The sequence below is a fragment of the Bufo bufo genome, chromosome 3, assembly GCF_905171765.1.
Source record: "Bufo bufo chromosome 3, aBufBuf1.1, whole genome shotgun sequence".
NCBI classification, from domain to species: domain Eukaryota; kingdom Metazoa; phylum Chordata; class Amphibia; order Anura; family Bufonidae; genus Bufo; species Bufo bufo.
The window spans coordinates 74952650-74976721 of NC_053391.1; positions in this window are offsets into that span (position 1 = coordinate 74952650).

A 24072-nucleotide genomic window follows, 5' to 3' on the forward strand; every position below is an offset into this window, starting at 1 on the left:
ATCCGAAGTTTTGAGCAAAGCGACTTCGGATCTAGTAACCGAAGCTAGCTTTGCTCATCCCTACTGGGCACATGTAAGGATCTAAGCAATTTTGACAAGGGACAAATTTTGATGACTAGAAGAATGGGTCAGCACTAGAGATCAGGGACAGACTGGCCATAGACCCCACAGGAAAATCTCCTGGGGGGCCCATGCCTAAGGGTCCACCCAAGAACTCCTCATGGTCGCCAGCCAGGTACATAACGATCTGATGCTCTAATTAATTTAGGAGTATCAAGCACTTATGCACCTGGCCATTGGCTGCAGGTGCCCTCCTGAATTTAACTGTATCCTAAGGACGATGATACAGTTTCATACTGTGACATGGCGACAATATTCTCTGCTGCAATGTGGTATTTGGTTTTGCGGATGTAATATTTTCTACTGCACTGTTGTATTTGGTGTTGGAGATACAGTATTTTGTGCTGCACTGGATCAGAAACTTTTGTGATTCATCATACAATAATCACTCAAAATGGCGACAAACATTTTACAGATCAGAAGTCAGAGAAGAAGGGATCTACCACCAAAAAGGGAACATTTATGGACCCTTTTTAATTAAAAAGAAAATTGACAGGGCAGTGTGCTATTAAGTCGGTTGTTTGTTACCACCAGCTAACATCCCTTTACCCATAACCATATATGTTGCTGTCTCTTTGGCATTACTAATACTGTTATGGCATTAAAGAGATTGAAAAGGATTGGATACAGTCCTATGAGACCTCATGACTTTTCAGGGTGGGCACAAGCCATCAGTTCTATGAAATGTCCAGCGTCAACTACATGGAAAGGGATAAACTATATATAGTACGAGCAACTTGGCCAGGTGCACGTTCAGATTCTTCACCGTTGTATGAGTGCACGCATATTGTTGTCTTTTTGCAATCTCCTAGGTGATCGATTGGGGTCGAATGAAGTGATGAGGAGTAAGAGTAGGAGGAGCATCAGGAGCAATAGATGTCATTGAAGTTGATAGGAAGGAATGACCACTTCTTTCTGCTGATGTTGGCAAGCCCTGAGTGCTGGAGAGGGGGTGAAGGCCTGTGGCAGATGCAACGGTTGTTGCATCTTGCTGTAACACTAAATGAGTGGCACGGTTTTCCCACGCCACTTTATGGTAATGCTTCATGTGTTGATGAATGACTGTCGTGCCAACATTTGCACCCTGGCTGCACCTTGCCTTCTGCCCACACATCCTGCATCCTGCATCCCCCAGAGGCTTGGTGAAAAAAGCCTGGTGAGTACGGCATTTTCCCTCCACCACTGCTTGATGCCTGCCTGCTGCTACTTTTGTGACCCTGTGCACTGCTAGTGTATTCCTCACAGGTCTTCTGAGTAGCAGACGGTGTACCCCTCCCACATTTGGCTTCCATTGCTTCCACCCTGCTGTCTCACAGGCATGCTTCCACCCTGAAGTCTCACGGGCAAGCTGCCAACCTCTCCTCCTGATGATGACGATGCCCCCTCTGCATCGGGCTCCCATGTGTGATTGGCTAAATCATCATCTACATCTGTTTGGTAGTCACTTGTGTCACCCTCACCTTTCTCTTGCACACATCCCTGACCTCATGTGCTCCCATCCAACTGTCATCATCAGTAGTTGCATGCCTAGAGAAGTCCGCAGCAGACCTCTACTCCAAGTCTGTGCTAACCTGTAACTGCTGCCTCACAAAGCTCATCCTCACTGAAAAGTGGAGCAGAGCCGATGGCTTTCATTACTTAGCTAGCAGAAGGAGCAGCAAAAGCAAGAGGCAGGTTTGGGACAGGTGATGGTACAGAGGAAGTTCCTGGTCAGTTTTAGAGGCAAAACTGGACAGTACAGCTGGACTGTGGCAGGTCTGACCAGTTGCAGGGGCTGCTACCAACCCCACTTCTTCTGCTGCTTCTTGTGCCAGCTACAGCAGAATTTTTGCCACTCTCTGTTCCTTTGGAGGGCCAAGGCAACTGTCTGTAACTGTATCAGTAATGTAATGGATTAACTAAGAATGTGGCAGCAGTTGAACAAGATGGACACGGCAATATATTGGACCAACCTTTAATACTGAGGCAAAATAAGTAAATGTAAAAACTAACAGGTTAACTATGAATGTGGCAGCAGTTGAACAAGATGCAGAAGGCCTATTAATACTGAGGCACAGTAAGTTTATGTATAAACTAACAGATTAACTATGAATGTTGCAGCAGTTGAACAAGATGCCCATGGTGATTACACGATTGCACTCAACTTGCAGTGTCCCTGCCGTCTCCCTATGCTCTCCCTACAGTCTCCAAAAAGTCTTCCTATGATCTCCCTATATTCTTGCACTCTCCCTCTCCTCTCCCTCTCCTCTCCCTCTCCTCTCCCTCTCCTCTCCCTCTCCTCTCCCTCTCCTCTCCCTCTCCTCTCCCTCTCCTCTCCCTCTCCTCTCCCTCTCCTCTCCCTCTCCTCTCCCTCTCCTCTCCCTCTCCTCTCCCTCTCCTCTCCCTCTCCTCTCCCTCTCCTCTCCCTCTCCTCTCCCTCTCCCTCTCCTCTCCCTCTCCAATATCCTTCTATTAATAGCTTTCTAAAACACTGTCCCTCATGCATAAGCGTTTTTCACATCTCTCCCTAAGCTGAGATCACAGTGAAAAGACTGAGACCGCACAAGGATGAGGCTTTTATAGGGCTGTGACATCACAGGGGGTGGCTATCTGTGGATTGGCTGCACAGCATTACGGGTCATATCGCTTTCCCAGTCTTTTTACTTTCACTTTGTAACACGTGCAACAGCCATTTAAAAAAAAAAAAAAAGATTTGTGACCATGAAGCGCAAGGAAATTCGGATTTGTGGCAAATTGAATTTTTCCTAACCTTCGATTCGAATTCCACTTAAGATTCTTTGATTCGCTCAGCACTAATCATCATATTGTGATCAGTTGGGGTCTAACCACCGAACCCCCTCAGGAGACTGCAGCGCCTTCTTGCAGCTTATCAAGCACAGTGCCATTCCCTACATAGCAGCTGTGCTTGGTATCACAGCTCAGTCCGATCCACTTGAATGGGACTGAGCTGCATCTAGGCCATGTGACCATTAAGTATGACATCACCATTATAGGAGGTAGAGGCTGATCAGTTGGGGTGCTGAGAGGCAGTCCCTCACCGATCAGATACTGATAAGCTATCCTGAGGATAAGCTTCCATCTTTGTTAGTGGATTATTAGTTTTCTTCTGTCACACTCTATAATACTGTTGGCATACAATAAAAAGTGCTTTTAATACTGGACATTTCTGTGTACTTGTCATATTACTGAGCATTAGGGCTATGCTGGTATTAGTCAGTATTGTGGCCAATGATAACATGTTGCGTATTACTGGCGAGAAAAATGAATAAAATTAATTATATCACCACACTGGATAAATCTGTGGCGATATCTGATTACACCCAAATAATTATCAGATTCGTTTTGTAAACTGGGATTACTTTAAAACATAACATTTACTAAATCATTTAAAATAATGGTTTCTGTAAGGTGATGGACAACAACAATATCTCCAATATACCACTTCAAATGCATGAAAAGAGGGTGGATCTTACCCCATTCTGTGGGATCCACATTCAATGGAGAAATTTCCTGGTCTTGAATAGTACCAGGAACCGGTGTGACCAGGGTGCTTGCGTCCGTATTGGCACTGCAGATAACTCCTAATAGGCCCTATTCTGCCTTTCCTACCTCATTAGGGGTCAGGGGCTACAAGCAGCGCCTACCTATCACACATGGAGCACCCGCCCCGACAGGGGCGACCCCACACCGAACCTTTCCCTCAGTATGGGTCTAGTGTTCTATATGGCCCTAATTACAAAGCCCTACATGCCATGTTTCTGTCTTTCTTTTGAGACATCATCAGGGGACTTCACACATGTATTCAAGGGCAGCTGGAAATAAAATCACAAACATACACTAAGTACAGGTCACATATATTACTGAGTACCGCATATGAAATAATCATCAGCAGGCTCAGGTTACTTACTAAAGATCAAGGTGGTTTTGGCCTCGTGTCTTCACTCAGGATATTCAGTTGTTCCTATCCATGCTGTACAATGGGAAGTGTCCCATGGCAGCTAGTGTCTCACCACAAACAGCAATGATTTGGGTGAGCACTCAACAGTTGTTATCCTCATCCTTATATACCTCACCTTCCGGTTAGTGTACCCCCCCCCCCCTAATTACCTACCTCACCTGTCCGTATCCATTGTGGTGCATGTTGCTGCAAATGGAACGCACGCCGCTCCCATGCGTTCCACCGGACCGGAAGTTGTAATCACATGGGTCGGGCTGACCGGAAGTGACGTAAAGACCTGCATCTAGGCGTCGCTGGTAACATAGCAACCTCCAGACGCACGGCCAGTTCCCAGGCATATGATAATTTGCCTGCTCTTTTCTATATGCACAATCGCAAACTAGATTTATTAGGCAGGATTGCCAAACTCGATCTCCCACTCTTCACAGCCTTTACCAAATAGGCCTGGGGGACATATGATATCAGAATTCCATCTGGAAGGGGAGCAAGTGGATCCATATTCATACCGAATAGGCCATCACATCTCACATTTTTATTATGAGCGATGATGTTTCCACTCTATCCCAGAAGATCTTCAGTATTCTGGTCAGATCATCCATTACATCTCACATGCCCATCACTGTGGATGAGCTACTGTGAGTGGGAGGGAGATCTGGCCATTTTACAACACTAAACCGCTCCTAGGAGTCAGGATTATTCATATAAAGCAGCAGTAATTTTGTTGTTCATTTAGGCCGAAAGGGTGAACTGTCTTCAAATAGAAGATCCATTTTGCTTCACATTGAAGGATCCTTCTATCAAAGTCGCCCCTTCTTATTCCTGGCTTGATTTTTTCGATCCCCATAAAGGAGAGACAATCAGGCCTGCCATCATGTTCAGTATTCACGTGTCGTGCCACCGACGTATCTCTGCCATTTCTGATGTCGCTCACGTGTTCTCCTATCCTTCTCCTCAGTTCTCTCCCTGTCTTCCCCACGTATTCCTTTCCACATTTGCATGTCATTTTGTACACCAATCCCATGCTTTTACAGTTAATCATATCATTAACTGTATACATTTTGCCAGTGTTATTGCTCCTAAATGACTTTGCCTTGGCCATAAAGGGGCACGCCACACATCCTCCGCACCTGAAATTACCACTGATGCCTCTCTCAAGCCATGTTTTTTTATGAGGCACTGGTGTATAGTGGCTATGCACCATCATATCACGGATGCTTTTACCACGTCTGTACGTGATGCTGGGGTGCCCCTTTATGACCCTGCAAATGTCCGGGTCCATCTGGAGCACATGCCAATGTCTTGATATAATATCTCTTATTGCCGAGGAACAGCCATTGTATGTGCTAATGAGTCGGATTTCTCTGTTTTCACTGGCCCCACTAATCCTGGGGATATCAATTTTTGGGGCCAATAAAGACCCCCTGTCCTTGTTTAGGGCCATTTGGTACACTGGGGTAAGTACACCTCCTGGGTATCCACGATCTAAGAAGCGGGTTTTGAGGTCATCAGCCTGTTTAATGAACTCAGAGCGTCTGGAGCAATTCCTCCTTAGACGTAGGTATTGCCCTCTCGGTATTCCCTTCCTGAGGGGATATGGATGGCTACTTTCCCATCTCAGGAGTGAATTTGTGGAGGTCGGTTTCCGATAGATGGTTGTCTCCAGGCAGCCCATCCCGTTTATACTGACGCAAATATCCAGAAAGGGGAGTTTAGATGGATCGCATTCTGATGTAAAATGGAGGCCTATCTCGTTCTGGTTCAATTCTTGAACCCAGGCAGAGAACGTCTCCTTGCTCCCCTTCCAGATGACGAAAACGTCATCTATAAATCGCGCCCACTTTTGGACACACTGTAATTCCATTGTGGACTCATCCCCAAATACTATGGTGTTCTCCCACCAGCCCAGGAACAGATTAGCATACGATGGGGCACAGGGGCTCCCCATCGCAGTGCCCCTGAGCTGGTGGAAGAAACGCCCACTAAACAGGAAATAATTCCTTTTCAATGTGAATTCCAATAATTCCAACACAAAAGCATTGTGTGCCCCAAAATGTTTGCCTCTAGACGATAGAAAGTAGGCCACTGCATGCAAGCCCCACTTGTGTGGTATGGATGAGTATAGTGCTTCCACATCTACACTCCCCAATATACAGCCTGCATCCAGATGAATACCCTCCATCTGTCTAAGTAAATCCCCCGTATCTTTTACATGGGATGATAAGGAAAGGACGAAGGGTGCCAAGATCTTGTCAATGTACACTCCTAGGTTTTGATTCAGGCTATCAATGCCCGATACAATCGGACGCCCTTTTAAAGGGTCATAGCCCTTATGTACTTTTGGCAGACTGTAAAATGTGGCGATTTGTGGGCATTCTGGGTATAGAAAATCCATTTCTTCCTGGCTGATTAGTTTATTGAGTTTTGCTTTGATCAAAATATTTTTTAACTCTTTTTGATAAGCTATGGTTGGATCACTTTTTAGGATTTCATAGCAATCCCGTGGAGCTAGCAGTTTCTCGCACATCACCTCATAGTTCTTTGTACCCAGGATGACTGTGTTGCCACCTTTGTCTGATGGCTTGATGACAATACTTTTGTTCTTGGACAATTCCTCCAAGGCACACAGTTCATCCTGGGTACAATTATGAGGTGATGAATGCAGGTGGGTGGTCTCCAGGTCAGTGCTGACCAATTTGAGAAATACATCCACGCAGTTTGTCTCACCTACCGGGGGTGTCCTCCTGCTCTTTATTTTAAGAGCTGTAAAGGGCCCTTCACCCAATGACGGTTCATTAGTCCCTGTTAGACTTTCTAAAAGTTTTACATCAGGTACCATCTCTCTGGGGACACCCATCTCTGCACTTTGTTTTTTCTCAATGTTGCAAAAGTACTTATACCAACGCAATTTACGCGCAAACAATTGCAGATCCACAATCGTTTTAAACGGATTATATTTAGACGTAGGGACAAAGGAGAGACCCTTCTCAAGGACCTGCGTTTCTATCTTTGTAAGGTTATGATCTGACAGATTAATTATTTTGGGGCCAGCACTGTTGCTGTTCCCTGAGGTTGTTGTGGTGCTCGATTCCGTAGGGGGTATGGCGAGTTCTGATCTAAAAAACCTTGTCCACCCTTGTTGTAATATCCCCCCCGGTAGTTTTTCTTCCCACGTCCTCTACCTTTAGTTGGATTTTTTCGATTACCTGTGTATTGTTCTTTCTCTGATCCTGAAAGATCTGTCTCTGTTGATGAGATATCAGTGTCTCTCTCTATCACCCTTCTCCTTTCTAATATTTGTACATATACCTTATTTTCTTTAAAATCGGCTAGGTCCCGTGTAAACTGTTTATGTTTACGCTCCTTAAGATGGTATTGAAACTTATCTAAGGAGGTCTGAAGCTGTTTCTCCTTTGTCCCAAAATCCGTCTCCTGTGAAAAAGATTGCGTGATTGCTATTTGATCTCGTAATTTGGTATCAAGTCCTGCCAGGGTCAGTCGTTCCTGTTCTATTAATAATCTCATAAATCTTAATGAGCTACTGGTGGCCTCAGACTCCCATTTATTCATTAAGGTGGTATTTCTACAACGAATTGCAGGAGTGAGGTTAATGCGTAGACCCCGCGGAACAATATTATGTTCTAAATAATGTTCCAAACTTTGAACCTCCCACCAGCGCCTTCTTGCAGCTTATCAAGCACAGTGCCATTCCCTACATAGCAGCTGTGCTTGGTATCACAGCTCAGTCCGATCCACTTGAATGGGACTGAGCTGCATCTAGGCCATGTGACCATTAAGTATGACATCACCATTATAGGAGGTAGAGGCTGATCAGTTGGGGTGCTGAGAGGCAGTCCCTCACCGATCAGATACTGATAAGCTATCCTGAGGATAAGCTTCCATCTTTGTTAGTGGATTATTAGTTTTCTTCTGTCACACTCTATAATACTGTTGGCATACAATAAAAAGTGCTTTTAATACTGGACATTTCTGTGTACTTGTCATATTACTGAGCATTAGGGCTATGCTGGTATTAGTCAGTATTGTGGCCAATGATAACATGTTGCGTATTACTGGCGAGAAAAATGACCTGATTTTAAAATGAGAAGTAAAAGTGAAAGGTGGTTTGACATGTTTGCCCCAGGCAAATAACATAAACTACTCTAAATGCCATTGCTTCTCTATAGCCCATTTTGGCCTAATCATTCAATGAATATGGGTTTATTTAAGATGTCATATAGGGGCAGTAGCTATAACTACACTGAAAAAGATAAAACACACAGAATAATTCTACAGATGCATCAATGCTTTTCATTTTTATCTGTATACTTCTGATTTAATTGATTATTTTTTTTTGGTATTTCTATTTTTATTTAAGCTGACGGTAGGCAGGCTGTGCAAGTGGTGGCCACAAAATATGCACATATATTAAGAAGAAGTATGTATTCTGTATTTTTCCTTTTTTTTTCAGAATCCTTGTGCACGTAGAAAAAAATAAATAAAATAAAAAATCTGTCTTTATAGCGTTGTTATGACAGCAAGGAAGAATATAATTATAAACAATATCTTGCTTACCCTGCAGTTCTATGTTTTTATGATAGGAAATTAAAATCAGATTCAGTTGGCTATGTCATAAACTCAGAATCACATTACTTAAACCAATATTTCTATTTGACTTTGTTGAGTCTATCCAGAAAAAAACTGTTAAGGAATAATAAAAGAGAATAATACACGCACAAATATATATATATATATATATATATATATATATATATATATATATACACACACACACACACACAGTCAGGTCCATAAATATTGGGACATTGACACAATTCTATCATTTTTGGCTCTATACACCACCACAATGGATTTGAAATTAAACGAACGAGATGTGCTTTAACTGCAGACTGTCAGATTTAATTTGAGGGTATTTACATCCAAATCAGGTGAACGGTGTAGGAATTACAACAGTTTGCATATGTGCCTCCCACTGGTCAAGGGACCAAAAGTAATGGGACAGAATAATAATCATAAATCAAACTTTCACTTTTTAATACTTGGTTGCAAATCCTTTGCAGTCAATTAGCCTGAAGTCTGGAACGCATAGACATCACCAGACACTGGGTTTCATCCCTGGTGATGCTCTGCCAGGCCTCTACTGCAACTGTCTTCAGTTCCTGCTTGTTCTTGGGGCATTTTCCCTTTAGTTTTGTCTTCAGCAAGTGAAATGCATGCTCAATCGGATTCAGGTCAGGTGATTGACTTGGCCATTCCATAACAGTCCACTTCTTTTCCTTAAAAAACTCTTTGGTTGCTTTTGCAGTATGCTTTGGGTCATTGTCCATCTGCACTGTGAAGCGCCATCCAATAAGTTCGGAAGCATTTGGCTGAATATGAGAAGATAATATTGCCCGAAACACTTCAGAATTCATCCTGCTGCTTTTGTCAGCAGTCACATCATCAATAAATACAAGAGAACCAGTACCATTGGCAGCCATACATGCCCACGCCATGACACTACCAGCACCATGCTTCACTGATGAGGTGGTATGCTTAGGATCAGGAGCAGTTCCTTTCCTTCTCCATACTCTTCTCTTCCCATCACTCTGGTACAAGTTGATCTTGGTCTCATCTGTCCATAGGATGTTGTTCCAGAACTGTGAAGGCTTTTTTAGATGTCGTATGGCAAACTCTAATCTGGCCTTCCTGTTTTTGAGGCTCACCAATGGTTTACATTGTGGTGAACCCTCTGTATTCACTTTTGTCCCATTACTTTTGGTTCCTTAACAAGTGTGAGGCGCATATGCACGCTGTTGTAATTCCTACCCCGCTCACCTGATTTGGATGTAAATACCCTCAAATTAAAGCTGACAGTCTGTAGTTAAAGCACATCTTGTTTGTTTCATTTCAAATCCATTGTGGTGGTGTATAGAGCCAAAAATGTTAGAATAGTGTCGATGTCCCAATATTTATGGACTTGACTGTATATATACTGTATATATATATATATATATATACACACAAAAACAAATAAAAGCAGCACAGCAGAAAAAAAGTAAACGGTGTGCTGCGGCTATGGAGACAATCCCGTATCCAAAAGTTGCATAAAGAAGAAAATTCCATGGCACTCCTGGGGTTGTGATTAAAATTAGTGTTCTTTATTCACCAGCGCTGGGAGTGCCGTGGAATTTTCTTATATATATATATATATATATATATACAGCAAAAAGTTAGGGATATTTGGCTTTCGGTTGAAATTTACGGAAAACGTAAAAAGTTCACCCTACAGTGATATTATATCATGAAAGTAGGGCATTTAGGTAGACACGTGCAATGGTGATTTCCTCATCTCAAACAACTTATTGAAAACAACAGTGGTGGGTATATCCCCACAAAAAATATCAGTGTCTCAAAAACACGTCATGTAGCCTTGAGCATTAATTATAGCTTGACAATGTCTCATGCTGTTCAAAGTCTACTTATTGTCTGCTGAGGCATGGCATCCCACTCTTCTTGAAGGGCAGCCCTCAGGTCATTAAAGTTCTGTGGTACAGAGTTTCGAGCCTCTACATGGAAACTCAGCTGAGCCTATAGGTTTTAAGAGGGATTCAGGTCTGGACAGTGGCGACTCTAGGAACAATATATAGGGGGGGCACAAAGATACCACAGTCAAAAATGGGGGGGCAAAAACAAAATAAGTATATATAAATAAGATTACAAAATACGAGAGAATTGCGATATGCAGGGATACATTTATAATAAACAATTTACTTACAAAAGAAGCTATTCAGTCGTCTGCTGCACCGTCCTCTGCTTGCTTCCTCTGATTCTTTCTGTCTTTCGTCAGTGCGCAGGCGCACTGTTATGGTGGATCTGTGGAAGACACACTGTTATGGTGGATCTGTGGAAGACACACTGTTATGGGGGCATCTGTGGATGACACTGTTATTATGCCTCTCATTAGCCCCCATTATGCCTCTCATCACTCCCATATCAGCCCCCATGCCTCTCATTAGCCCCCATTATAAGCCCTTATGCCTCATTAGCCCCCATTATAAGCCCTTATGTCTCATTAGCCCCTATTATTCCTCTTATTAGCCCCCATTATGCCTCTTATCACCCCCATATCAGCCCCCATGCCTCTCATTAGCCCCCATATCAGCCCTTATGCCTCATCAGCCCCATTATAAGCCCTTATGCCTCATTAGCCCCCATTATAAGCCCTTATGTCTCATTAGCCCCTATTATTCCTCTTATTAGCGCCCATTATGCCTCTTATCACCCCCATATCAGCCCCCATGCCTCTCATTAGCCCCCATATCAGCCCTTATGCCTCATCAGCCCCATTATAAGCCCTTATGCCTCAGAGTCATTAGCCCCCATTATAAGCCCTTATGCCTCATTAGCCCCTATTATTCCTCTTATTAGCCCCCATTATGCCTCTTATCACCCCCATATCAGCCCCCATGCCTCTCATTAGCCCCCATATCAGCCCTTATGCCTCATCAGCCCCATTATAAGCCCTTATGCCTCATTAGCCCCCATCATGCCTCTTATCACCCCCATATCAGCCCCATGCCTCTCATTAGCCCCCATATCAGCCCTTATGCCTCATTATGCCCATTATGCCTCTTATTAGTCCCCATTATGCCTCTCATCACCCCCATATCAGCCCCCATGCCTCTCATTAGCCCCCATATCAGCCCTGATGCCTCATTAGCCCCCATTATGAACCATTATGCCTCATTAGCCCACATTATGCCTCTTATTAGCCCCCATATGCCTAATTAGCTCACATATGCCTCATTAGCCCCCATTGTATCTCTAATTAGCCCCCATGATGCCTCTCATTAGCCCCCATTATGCCTCTCATTAGCCCCTATTATGCCTCTCATTAGCGCCCATATGCCTCATTAGCCCCCATATGCCTCATTAGCCCCCTTATGCCTCATTAGCCCCATTATGCCTCATTATGCCTCTAATAGTCTAATTAGCCCCCATTGTGTCTCTAATTAGCCCCCATGATGCCTCTCATTAGCCCCCATTATGCCTCTCATTAGCCCCCATATGCCTCATTAGCCCCCATTATGCCTCATTAGCCCCCATTATGCCTCTAATAGTCTAATTAGCCCCCATTGTGTCTCTAATTAGCCCCAATGATGCCTCTCATTAGCCCCCATAATGCATCTCATTAGCCCCCATATGCCTCATTAGCCCCCATTATGCCCCCAGCAGCCTCATTTTTTATAAAATAAAAAAACACTTACCTCTCCTGCTCCTGGACGCCGCCTGCAATTTTCTTTCTCCTCAGTCGACTGTGCTCTGAACTGGCGCGCACAGCATGAGGTCACACAGCGCCCTCACGCTGTGCGCAGCCCTGCACAGCCGACAGCCGAGGACCAGGAAGTGGTAAGTACAGAGCGTTCACCACTTCCTGGTCCTTCGGTACTAATGAGCGCTCATTATAATGATGGAAGCGCTCATTAGTATTCACCTGGGGGAATCAGCGGGGGTGCACCCGGGGGGGGGGGGGGGCAAAGAACAACATGGGGGGGGCGTGAATGGATTTTCATCAATGAGTAGCACTGAGGCCCATTGGTCCCTCGTCCAGTGTAGAAAATCCTCCCTGACCCATGAAAGATGATGACATAAGTGGTCAGGTACCCTTGCAGGGCATCTAGCATGCAGACCACGCTGTTGAAAACAATTTTAAAGGATCTGGCATGACACTTGGGTGCCTCTCACCTCACTTAAATGTGTCTAGAGTGTTGTGGCATTCATCATCTGGTTCGGAAGAGCATTGTTTACAATAAAGCAGACATCAGTGTGGGATGTGCCTAAAGGACGGCCCTTCTATGCCTTTCTGTGACTCTTCCAGTCTCTCTGTATGTCTGTTACAACCTGCTGATGATACTCTGTGACATTCTAAGCTTAATGGCTACTTCCATCTGAGAACATCCTTCTTGAAGCCTCGCAATGGCGAGGTACTGTTGATCAATTGTTAGGTGTCGTCTTGGTCTCATGATGTCAAAATGTGAACAGCATAATGAGGAGGACTTTTTAAATACAAATTCTAAATGAACCAGGATATTTATTGGGCGATTCATGAATCAGATACCTGTTGTGAATTCTGCCATTAAGCTCCTATTTAGAGAACAGGAAGTTCTTCAAAAAGGACTAAATCACTGAAAAGTTGGACATATGCATTTAAAAGTTTAGAGAAGGTGACAATAAGTTCACCTGTAAAGGTTAGTGCATTTTAGGTATTAGTGCATTTTATATATATATATATATATATATATATATATATATATACTGTAATGTACATTAATTGAAAGGGAATTTACTACTAAAGGACTATTTAGTAGGTAGTGGAATACGCATACCCACTAAACGGCTAACCTACCTATTGAGGGGCCAAAATAAAGTAGCAATTAAATGGCAATGGGACCTCTGCCCCTCAGTGACTCTCATGATAAGGTAATTATAGTTGAGTGAACCCGTCTGCGGGTTCGGGGTTTAAGTGAATTATGCAACGTAATTCAATGCCGTCATGCCGCATAATACAAAAGTGTATGGTCAGCTCTGAGGGTTCCATTCTGCTAGCCATATGCTTGTATTATGACGACATGCAAAATAGAATGCCTCTAAAGTCATTCCATTTGACATGCCGGCATTGATTTCCATTATGGATTCCGTGAAAACCCCAAACCCGCCAAAAGGCAGGTTCGCTCAACTGCAAAGGTAACATTGGATTTGAGTACAAATGGGTGAGATGTGTTATGAGGGGACTTTTTAAAGTCAGTTTATCTTGAGCGTGTGATGCTATGATTTGTGCCAAACCCATTGTAAATTGTTTGATAAATTCTGTGCATCTTTAAAAGGGACTTAAAGGGAACCTGTCATGTGGATATTTGATTATAATCAAACTAATTATATAGAATCATTAACTACTAAAAAGTGCCTTAGATGTATTCACTTACTGGTGTGACAGATGGTTACCTCATAATATACACACAAAGATGCCACATGCAGCATGCTAATGAGCTGATTTGAGTCCAGCTAGTGAGTCCAGCGTTTTTTTTTTTATTCAGAGCTATAGCCACTCCCCTGCCCACCTGCTGCTGATTCATATGGAAAATAACTGTCAATCAGCAGCAGGTAGGCGGGGAGAGTCAGGAGCTCATAAATATTCAGGACTCATCATTATGAGCTGGAGCTTTTCAATACAAGATGTTGGCAGATTGACTGGGTCAATAAAGAAAGTGACCCAGCATTTTGCTAAGAGAATCAGTCACTTATTTATGTTGCCCTTAGTTAGGACACCATAAAACTGGTGACAGGTTCCCTTTAAACCTTTGCTGAAGCCATGAACATGCAGTAGAGCTTAACAGAGCATGTTGCACCTTCATGTTTCAATGATTCTGCTCTGCTTTAATTCCTAGCAAGTATATGGGATCCAAACTGCACACACTGGAAACGCTGAGCATCACTGATGAAACCCAAAGGTGCAGAGTAGATATGAGGAAAAATATTCTATACATTTTTTCAAAAATTCAGATTCAATGAAATCCGAATCTCATTACGATTAGGATTCGAAGAATTTTGCAAAGAGAGGATGAAAGAGCGAGATAGAGAATACCAGAATGCCATTAACAGCTTTTCAGGAAGAACTTTTTTTTTTTTTTTTTGTTTATAAATTTTTTATTAAGAAACTTCAGCCTTCAATACAATATGGAGGGTGTAACCTCCTGTCTGTAGCGTCAAGTAACAAACAACTTTAACGTCACATAACTTAGACATATATAAATGCAAGGATATCATCGTATAATGAAGCCTCCCTTTCCAGGGAGCCGGCATACAAGAGAGAGATGGTAAGGTGTGGGCGCAAAAGCACATTGATAATGAAATGTGATAATGGAGGGTATAAACCCTCAGGTTTAGACCTGTTTAGAGCATGTATTAGTCCCCACTTAATTCAGCTAAAACTGTTTGGCAAATCGTTGGAGTTCCTAAATGTTTTCCAAGCCTCCCACATTTTTGAAAACTTTTGGAAGTTTCTCAGTTCCCAGGAGGAAAGTTCCTCAAATCTGTGGATCTGGTCAACCTTCAAAAGCCATTGCTTTATAGGAGGGATTTCTGTGGAGAGCCAGAGTCTAGGGATAAGCAATTTGGCTGCTGCAATCAGATGTTTAAAAAGACCTAGGTTTGGGATTTTATGATTAGAAGGGAAAATGTTCAGAAGAGCTATCTCGGGGGAGGGGGAGAGATCCCCACCACAGATGTGGTTGCTTATTTGGAATATTTTGTTCCACCAAGATAGTAATTTCGGACACTCCCACCAAATATGTAAGTAAGAACCTCTATCAGCAAGACATCTCCAACATTTGTCACAACCAGATGATGAGTATCGAGAGACCACGTCAGGGGTTTTATACCACCTAGTGATTATCTTGAACCCATTTTCTTGAATGCGTACACATCTAGATGCTTTGTGAGGAGAGTTCAAAATAATATGAATTTCTTTAGCTGAAAAAGTGCGTTTTAAATCTTTCTCCCATAAACCAATGAAGGAGGGTAAAATAGAAGTTGTATGGGTTCTTATTCTGCTGTAAAATTGCGATATCATTTTTATAGGGTCTTGCGAGCTCTCTACCAAGCTCTCGAACCAGTTCAACGGTCTTATAAGGTCGCTGTAAGAGATATGTTGAGATAAGTAGGCCTTAATAAAATAGATGGGATTGCTGAGTGGAAGAGATGGTGGGATTAAAAGGCTTTCTTTTAAACTATTTAGAGATATGGACCTGTTATCTTGGTATAGATCTCTCAACTTAACTACAGAATCTCTTAGGTTAGTGGGTAAGCTATCTTGGAAAACCTTGGGAGCGATTTGTAAAATATCTCTTATTTGGAGAAGTGGAGAAGGGAAGGGGATATGGAGATGAGTGGCTTGAAGCCATTTCCAAGTATTGTAAGTAGCTTTAATTAAAGGGGTTACGTCTGGTGAGACAGGGGGGGGGGCATTTATGGCCCAGTAGGAGAGCTTTAAAGGATGTTTTGGCTAAAGATTGTTCAATTTGGACCCAGGATTTATGGGGGGGAGATCTCAACCAGTCTACAATTCTGGAAAGGAGGATGGCCCTTCCATACAATTCAGGATTCGGTAGTGCAATACCACCAAGAGCTTTGGGTCTGTTTAGGGATTTGTATGAGAGTCGGGCCTTCCCTCTGTTCCAGATGAATGAGCTAAAAAGTGATCTAAGCGAAGCATAATAGGAGGAGGGAATAGGGATAGGGAGGACCTGAAGTAAGTAAGACAGTTTGGGTAATACTAAAGACATAAGAAGGTTTTTCCTACCAAACCAAGAAAATATTGGCAGGTCTAGGTTTTTCAAGGTGGTGGATATGTGGCTCAAAAGGGGGGTATAATTTAAGGCAAAAAGTTGGGAGGGATCATTACTTATTTTAATGCCAAGATAGGTTAAATGCGGGGCCGTCCAGTTAAAGGGTGAGTTCAGTTTTAGACGATTTTTCATGGAGTTAGAAAGACCAGAATGAATGATTAAGGATTTGCTGTGGTTAATTTTAAAATTAGAAAGTTTACTAAAATTTTTTAAGTGATGATAAACTCTGGGGAGAGCAACACTTGGGTTACTAATCATGATCAACAGATCGTCGGCAAAGGCCGCTGTCTTATGTTCCTGGTCCCCAAGGCACACACCCTTAATATCCTTGTCAGTTCTAATGGACTGCAAAAGGGGCTCCATAATCAATACAAAAAGGAGAGGGGAGAGGGGGCAACCCTTACGGGTACCATTAACCGCCTCACGTCCGCCCATAGGATATAAATGTCCTATGGGTGGACGTCTATTTCTGACAGCACGTTTTAAAACGTCCTGTCAGAAATAGCAGCTGCACACTAATCGTGCAGCTGCTGATCGGGTTGCCTGCTGTCAGTGACAGCAGGGCAACCCTAAGACAAGGCAGGGACAGTGCCCAGGTGTCCCTGCCTTCACAATCGCTGCAGACACAGCGCTCACCGAGCGCTGTGTATGCAGAGAAGGAAGCACTATGCGCTTCCTGTTCCGGCCCGGCGGTCATGTGACCGCCGTGACCGGAGTGTGCAGGAGCTGTGTGAGGTCTCTCAGAGACCTCGATCAGCCCTGCTGTGAGGCTGTACAGCGCTGGATTGCTGCTGTACAGCCTCTCTAGGGGTGCATTTGTCCTGTAACTGGGGCTACTATGTCAGCCCCAGTTACAGGAGAAATCAACAGTGTAAAAAAAAATTAAAAGTGAAGTAAATGTCCCCCAGAGGTCTTGTATGACCTTATGGGGGACGAAAAGTGTAAAATAAAATAAAAATAAAATAAAGGGTTGAAAAAATAAAATAAAAAAAAGTTTCACATGTAAAAAAAAAAAAATCCCAAGTAAGGAATAAAAAAAAAAAATTAAAAATAGAAAAAATAAAATAAAATAGACATATTTAGTATTGCCGCGTAAAAACCAGCTCTATAAAAATATCACATGACCTAACCCCTCGGGTGAACACCGTAAAAAATAAATAAAAATTGCTTGTTTTGACACAGTTTTTTTTTTCACCTTTCATCACAAAAAGTGCAACTACAAGTGATCAAAAAAGGCGTATATCCCACAAAATGGTACCAATAAAACCGTCACCTCATCCCGCAAAAAATGAGCCCCTACATAAGAAAATCTCTCAAAAAATAAAAAAACTATAGCTCTTAGAACATGGAGACACTAAAACATCATTTTTTGGGTTTCAAAAATGCTATTATTGTGTTAAAGTGAAACAAATAAAAAAAAGTATACATATTAGGTATTGCCGTGTCCGTAAAAACCAGCTCTATAAAAATATCACATGACCTAACCCCTCGGGTGAACACCGTAAAAAAAAAAAAAAAAAAACTGTCAAAACAAGCAATTTTTGTCACCTTGCATCACAAAAGGTGCAACACCAAGTGATCAAAAACGCGTATGTCCCACAAAATGGTACCAATAAAACCGTCACCTCATCCCGCAAAAAATGAGCCCCTACATAAGAAAATCTCTCAAAAAATAAAAAAACTATAGCTCTTAGAACATGGAGACACTAAAACATCATTTTTTTGGTTTCAAAAATGCTATTATTGTGTTAAAGTGAAACAAATAAAAAAAAGTATACATATTAGGTATTGCCGTGTCCGTAAAAACCAGCTCTATAAAAATATCACATGACCTAACCCCTCGGGTGAACACCGTAAAAAAAAAAAAAAAACTGTCAAAACAAGCAATTTTTGTCACCTTGCATCACAAAAGGTGCAACACCAAGTGATCAAAAACGCGTATGTCCCACAAAATGGTATCAATAAAACCGTCACCTCATCCCGCAAAAAATTAGCCCCTACATAAGAAAATCTCTCAAAAAATAAAAAAAACTATAGCTCTCAGAACATGGACGCATTAAAACATAATTTTTTGGTTTCAAAAATGCTATTATTGTGTAAAACTTTAATAAATGAGAAAAAGTATACATATTAGGTATCGCCACGTCCGTAACAATCTGCTCTATAAAAATGTCACTTGACTGAACCCCTCAGGTGAACGCTGTAAAAATAAATAAATAGAAACTGTGCTAAAACAACCAATTTTTTGGTCACCTTGCCCCATAAAGTGTTATAATGAATGATCAAAAAATCATATGTACCCAAAAATAGTACTAATAAAACTGGCACCTTATCCCCTAGTTTCCAAAATGGGGTCACTTCTTGGGAGTTTCTACTGTAAGGGTGCATCAGGGGGCTTCAAATGGGACATGGCATCTAAAAACCATGTGGAGTTCCTTTCCTTCTGCGCCCTGCCGTGTGCCCATACAGCAGTTTACGACCACATGTGGGGTGTTTCTGTAAACCGCAGAATCTGGGTAATAAATATTGAGTTTTGTTTGGCTGTTAACCATCGATGTGTTAAAGAAAAAAATTGATTAAAATGGAAAATCTGCCAAAAAAGTGAAATTTAAAAATTTGATCTCCATTTTCCTTTAATTCTTGTGGAACGCCTAAAGGGTTAACAAAGTTTGTAAAATCGGTTTTGAATACCTTGAGGGGTGTAGTTTCTACAATGGGGTCATTTATGGGGGTATCCACTATGTAAGCCCCACAAAGTGACTTCAGACCTGAACTGGTCCTTATAAAGTGGGTTTTGGCAATTTTCTTAAAAATTTGAAGAATTGCTTCTAAACTTCTAAGCCTTCTAACGTCCTAAAAAAATAAAATGACATTTCCAAAATGATGCCAACATAAAGTAGACATATGGGGAATGTTAAATAATAAATATTTTATGAGGTATCACTTTCTGTTTTAAAAGCAGAGAAATTGAAATTTAGAAAATTGCAAATTTTTCAAATTTTTGGGTAAATTTGGGATTTTTTTCATAAATAAAGGTGAAATATTTTGACTCAAATTTATGACTATCATGAAGTACAATGTGTCATGAGAAAACAATCTCTGAATGACTTGGATAAATAAAGGCGTTCCAAAGTTATTACCACATAAAGTGAGATATGTCAGTTTTGCAAAATTTGGCCTGGTCAGGAAGGGGGCAAAGGGCCCAGATGGGAAGTGGTTAAATATCATGAATGGGGAGGATAAGGTATTATTAATGGAGATTAAGGCGGAGGCCTTTGAATAAATGGCTTCTATGGCTGATAGGAAAGGTAATGGGAATTTTTGAGAGGAGAGGACAAAGTTCATAAAGGACCATTTAACCCTATCAAATGCCTTCTCAGCATCTGTGCTGAGAAGGACCAATGGAACAGCTTTTTTTTTTGGCGTGAAAGAGGATATTAAGGACCTTAGCCGTATTGTCCTTACCCTCTCTCCCCTTAACAAAGCCAGTTTGATCTATGTGGATCAAAGAAGCTAGTATAGAAGCTAAACGATTCGCCAGCATTTTAGCTAGTAATTTAAGGTCGATGTTAAGGAGAGAGATGGGCCTATAACTAGGACATAGTGAGGGATCCTTACCCTCCTTAGGAATTAGGACAATATGGGCTTTGGTCATGTCCTTGGATAAGGGAATATTGGTTAGGGTTTGGTTATAAAGCGGAATGAGATGGGGAATAAGAATATCATGGAATGTAGAGTAATAAGAAATAGGAAGGCCGTCCGGGCCTGGACTTTTCCCTTTAGGAGAATTACGGATAACCTCTAGAAGTTCAGTAGGAGAGAAGGGGGAGGCCAGCAGTGATTTATTCTCTTCCGATAAGGAGGGAAGATGTAATTTCCCCAAATACTCGGAAAAGGATGATAATAGCTCAGGAGATGGAGGAAAAGGGGTAAGTCCCTCTAGGTTATATAGGGATTCATAATAGTTTCTAAATTGCATTGCAATTTGATCTGAATCAAAAATGTGTGAACCTGAGGCATTAGTTAGTTTATGTACGAAGTTGTTTGATTTCCTCTGTTTAACCCTATTCATGACGAACCTAGAGGCTTTGTTTCCATGAGCGTATATCTTATATTGCGAATTAAGGTAATATTTTGCTGAAAGAGTATTTAAAAGGTCTCTAAGGGAACGTCTATAGCTATTTAACTCCTCCAAGTGGGCTTTTAGTAGACACTTTATGGGATTTTTCTAAGAGAAATTTTTTCATGGAGATCGTTTATTTTTTGATTTCGAGTTTTTTTGAGATGGGCACCAATACTATTGCACTGTCCTCTCACCACAGCCTTATGAGCATCCCATAATGTCTGGGGAGATATTTCTGAGGTGGAGTTTAAGAGGAAATACTCTGTCAAAGTTTTTTGAATTTTTGCAATAGACTCTGTGTTTCCTAGTATTTGCTCATTCAATCTCCAAGATGTATAGGCTCTACTTTTCTTTGGCAAATTAATAGATATATAAATAGGGGAGTGGTCAGAAAGGAGAATGTTTCCTATGGATGGTTCCTTACAATACTGGAGGTGATTTTTAGAGATAAAGAAATAATCCAAACGCTGATAAGAGCCGTGGACAGTTGAATAGTAGGAATAATCCTTAGTATCAGGGTGGAAGGTACGCCAAATATCAATGAGTTGGGCTTTCTAGAGTTTAGAAGTTAAGGAGCGAATTGCTGACTGAGAGTGAGGAGACTTTCCTGATGAGGAGTCTAAAAGAGGATTTAAAACCAAGTTAAAATCCCCCCCTAGTACTAATGTACCTTCCCTAAAAATGTTAATTTTGTCCAGGATATTTTTTAACCAGGGAATTTGTTTCTTATTAGGGACGTATACATTAACAAATGTATATAAGTGTTGAAGGATTGTCCCCTTCAGCATTATGTATCTTCCTTCTGGATCCAGGCATTGGTCCAGAAGTTGAAACTGAACTCCCTTATGCATCCCTATACTCACACCTCTAGAGTTGGAAGAATTAGAACCACTGTGGAACCAATGAGAAAAGTAGGAATAAGTGAGGTTAGGCAAATGGCCTATCTTTAAGTGCGTTTCCTGAAGGAACACTACTGTGGCACGCTCCTTCCTCAACATCCCGAACACCTGCCTTCTTTTGGAATGGGAGTTAAAGCCCCTGACGTTGTAAGAGGCTAATTTGAGGTCAGCCATCCTGCACGTGAGGGGAAGAGAGAATCTCCCTGAAAGGTATAGGAGTGTAGTGATCTGTAGGCTCCAGGGGGAAAGATGTAACATCCAGCATTATAGATAGGTCAAACCTTAATTGCGCATCCCACACCATTACCATCCTTCCGGAATTTTCTGGTGACGAGGTAACATAACGAACCAAATAACTAAAATAATGAAAAGAAAACAAGAAACATAAGCAGTATATCTAAAATATCATGTACATAGGGGGAAGTATGGGTAGTGACCCTTATACTTGCATTCCATTACCGAGAAAGCAAATGATATATTTCCCGAACCTAAGGGTGGGCCAATAAATCCCCTCTAGCTCTGGGTTATTGGACAGAACCAGAAGGGGAGTAGTGAGACGAAGGAGATAATACCAGAGGAGAGGCGTCTACATCAAAATTGAATAGAGAAATGATAGGATCAACTCTCCACTAGAATAGGCCCCTCTAAAGAAATAGAAAGGAAGGGAAGAAGAAAAGAAAATACAATAAAAGGGGAAGGCTAGGGAGGGGGGGGAGAGAAGAGGGGGGGGATGAGGAGGGGGAGGAAACGGGAGAAGGAAGGAGAGCGCAAGGGGAAGGAACAAAAAAACATAACAGTAGTTACATATGAGTGGAAGGGAATGGAAACCCGATTATTTCAACCTCATCCAAGTGAGGTCTTCTCTTCGGCGACTCAATACAGAACCAGGAGAAAGGTTCAAAAAGAGTCTGTGGAAAGACGTCTAGGAGAGATCAAGTTGGCTTTCTTCCTCTGACGATGGGCTTTGGGGGTCCTCCTGGGCTCGAAGAGTTGCGGTTTAGGGACTTCAGGTAGGGAGGCGACATCTTGGATGAAGTCCCAGTTTTCAATCTCCATGTTAGGGATCTCCAGATGCTGTAGCGCTTGTTGTAGGTCAGCGTATGTTCTAATCTTGATCCTGCTCTCCTTGTAAAGGAATGAGATGCCGAAAGGGAAAGTCCACCTATAGATGATTTTCCACTGGATAAGCCACTCAGTCAGGGGTTTAAGTGACTTGCGTTTCTTCAAGGTAATCGGAGCTAAGTCCTGATATACATGGATGCGGTGTTCTCTAAACAGAACTTCCGATTTTTTCCTTGCACTTTCCAAAATAGCTTCCTTGTCTTGGAAATTTAGTAGACGACATATTATGTCTCTAGGCGGTTCAGCAGGTTTAGGTTTAGGGCGAAGGGCCCTATGAGCCCTTTCTATGATCGGGCTGGGGTGATCCGGACCCAAGAGCTGTTCACAGAGAGCCATTATTGCTTCCGGTACTTCTGAGTTAATAATCGATTAAGGTAGGCCTCGAAATCTCAAATTATTTCTCCTGCCCCTGATTCTCCTGATCTTCCAGGGCCGCATAAACGGAGTTTAAGTGGGACTGTACCGCTTGTAAGTTGTTGGAGGCCGCGGCCTGAAAATCGAGCATAGCGGTATGTGCGGTTTCCAAATCTTCCACCCTTCCCCCGATGTGCCTAATATCTTGACGCAAGGAAGAAACTTCGCTTACCAGCGGTTCCAAGGCTTTAGTTAGGACTGACTTGAGGTATTTTCTGGATATAGGGAGATTTGAGCGACCTCCAGTGTCGTCCGAGTCGCTGTCTTTTTCAGCGGTGTCCTGGATTTCATCATCCGGATTGACTGCCGGCGCCATTTTAGAATCTTTAGCGACATGTATAGCCGACGCTTTTTTTATGAATTTGTCCATGTCGCCCGTTGCGACAGATGATTTCGGGTGATGTGAAGGTTCCCCTTGTCTCGGGTTGCCTATTTTCACCATTCTCAGGCCGTTGGAGCTAACGTAAGCTGAGGTATAGAATGTTGGCTAGCCGGAGCTCAGACACACACCAACATCTTCGTCTGGCGCTGATGTGAGGCCTTTCAGGGAAAACTTTTGATTCGGGTAGAATAAAATCAGGTGCCCTATTTGGACGAACTTTTCAGAAATTTGATTATTACTGGAGAAGTGCTATTGCACATTTGTGGTTTCTGCAAAGGTTTAGGTCCTCTTTAAAAATAACACTTTTGCCCAGAAATATTCCTATTTTTGCCGCCCCCTGCTGGAGAGAATTTCCAGCAACTTTTCACCTTTTTATAAAGTCGCTATGATAAATTTAGCCTACAAATACTAACCATCCCCACTTTCCAACTCACTTTTCAAAAGTAGCAAGGACAGTGTAAAGTCATGGAATATTTTTGTGCAAGAATGGCAACTTTTTTTGCCATTTTTGTGGTGAAAATTAAATGACAGACTTATAGACTTATATTAGTAAGAAGTATAAAAACTAGTGTCCTTTGGCATATACATATTTGCATATAGCCATGCAGTTGCATACTGTATGTCAGGGTCATGCAAATGTACTAACCCAA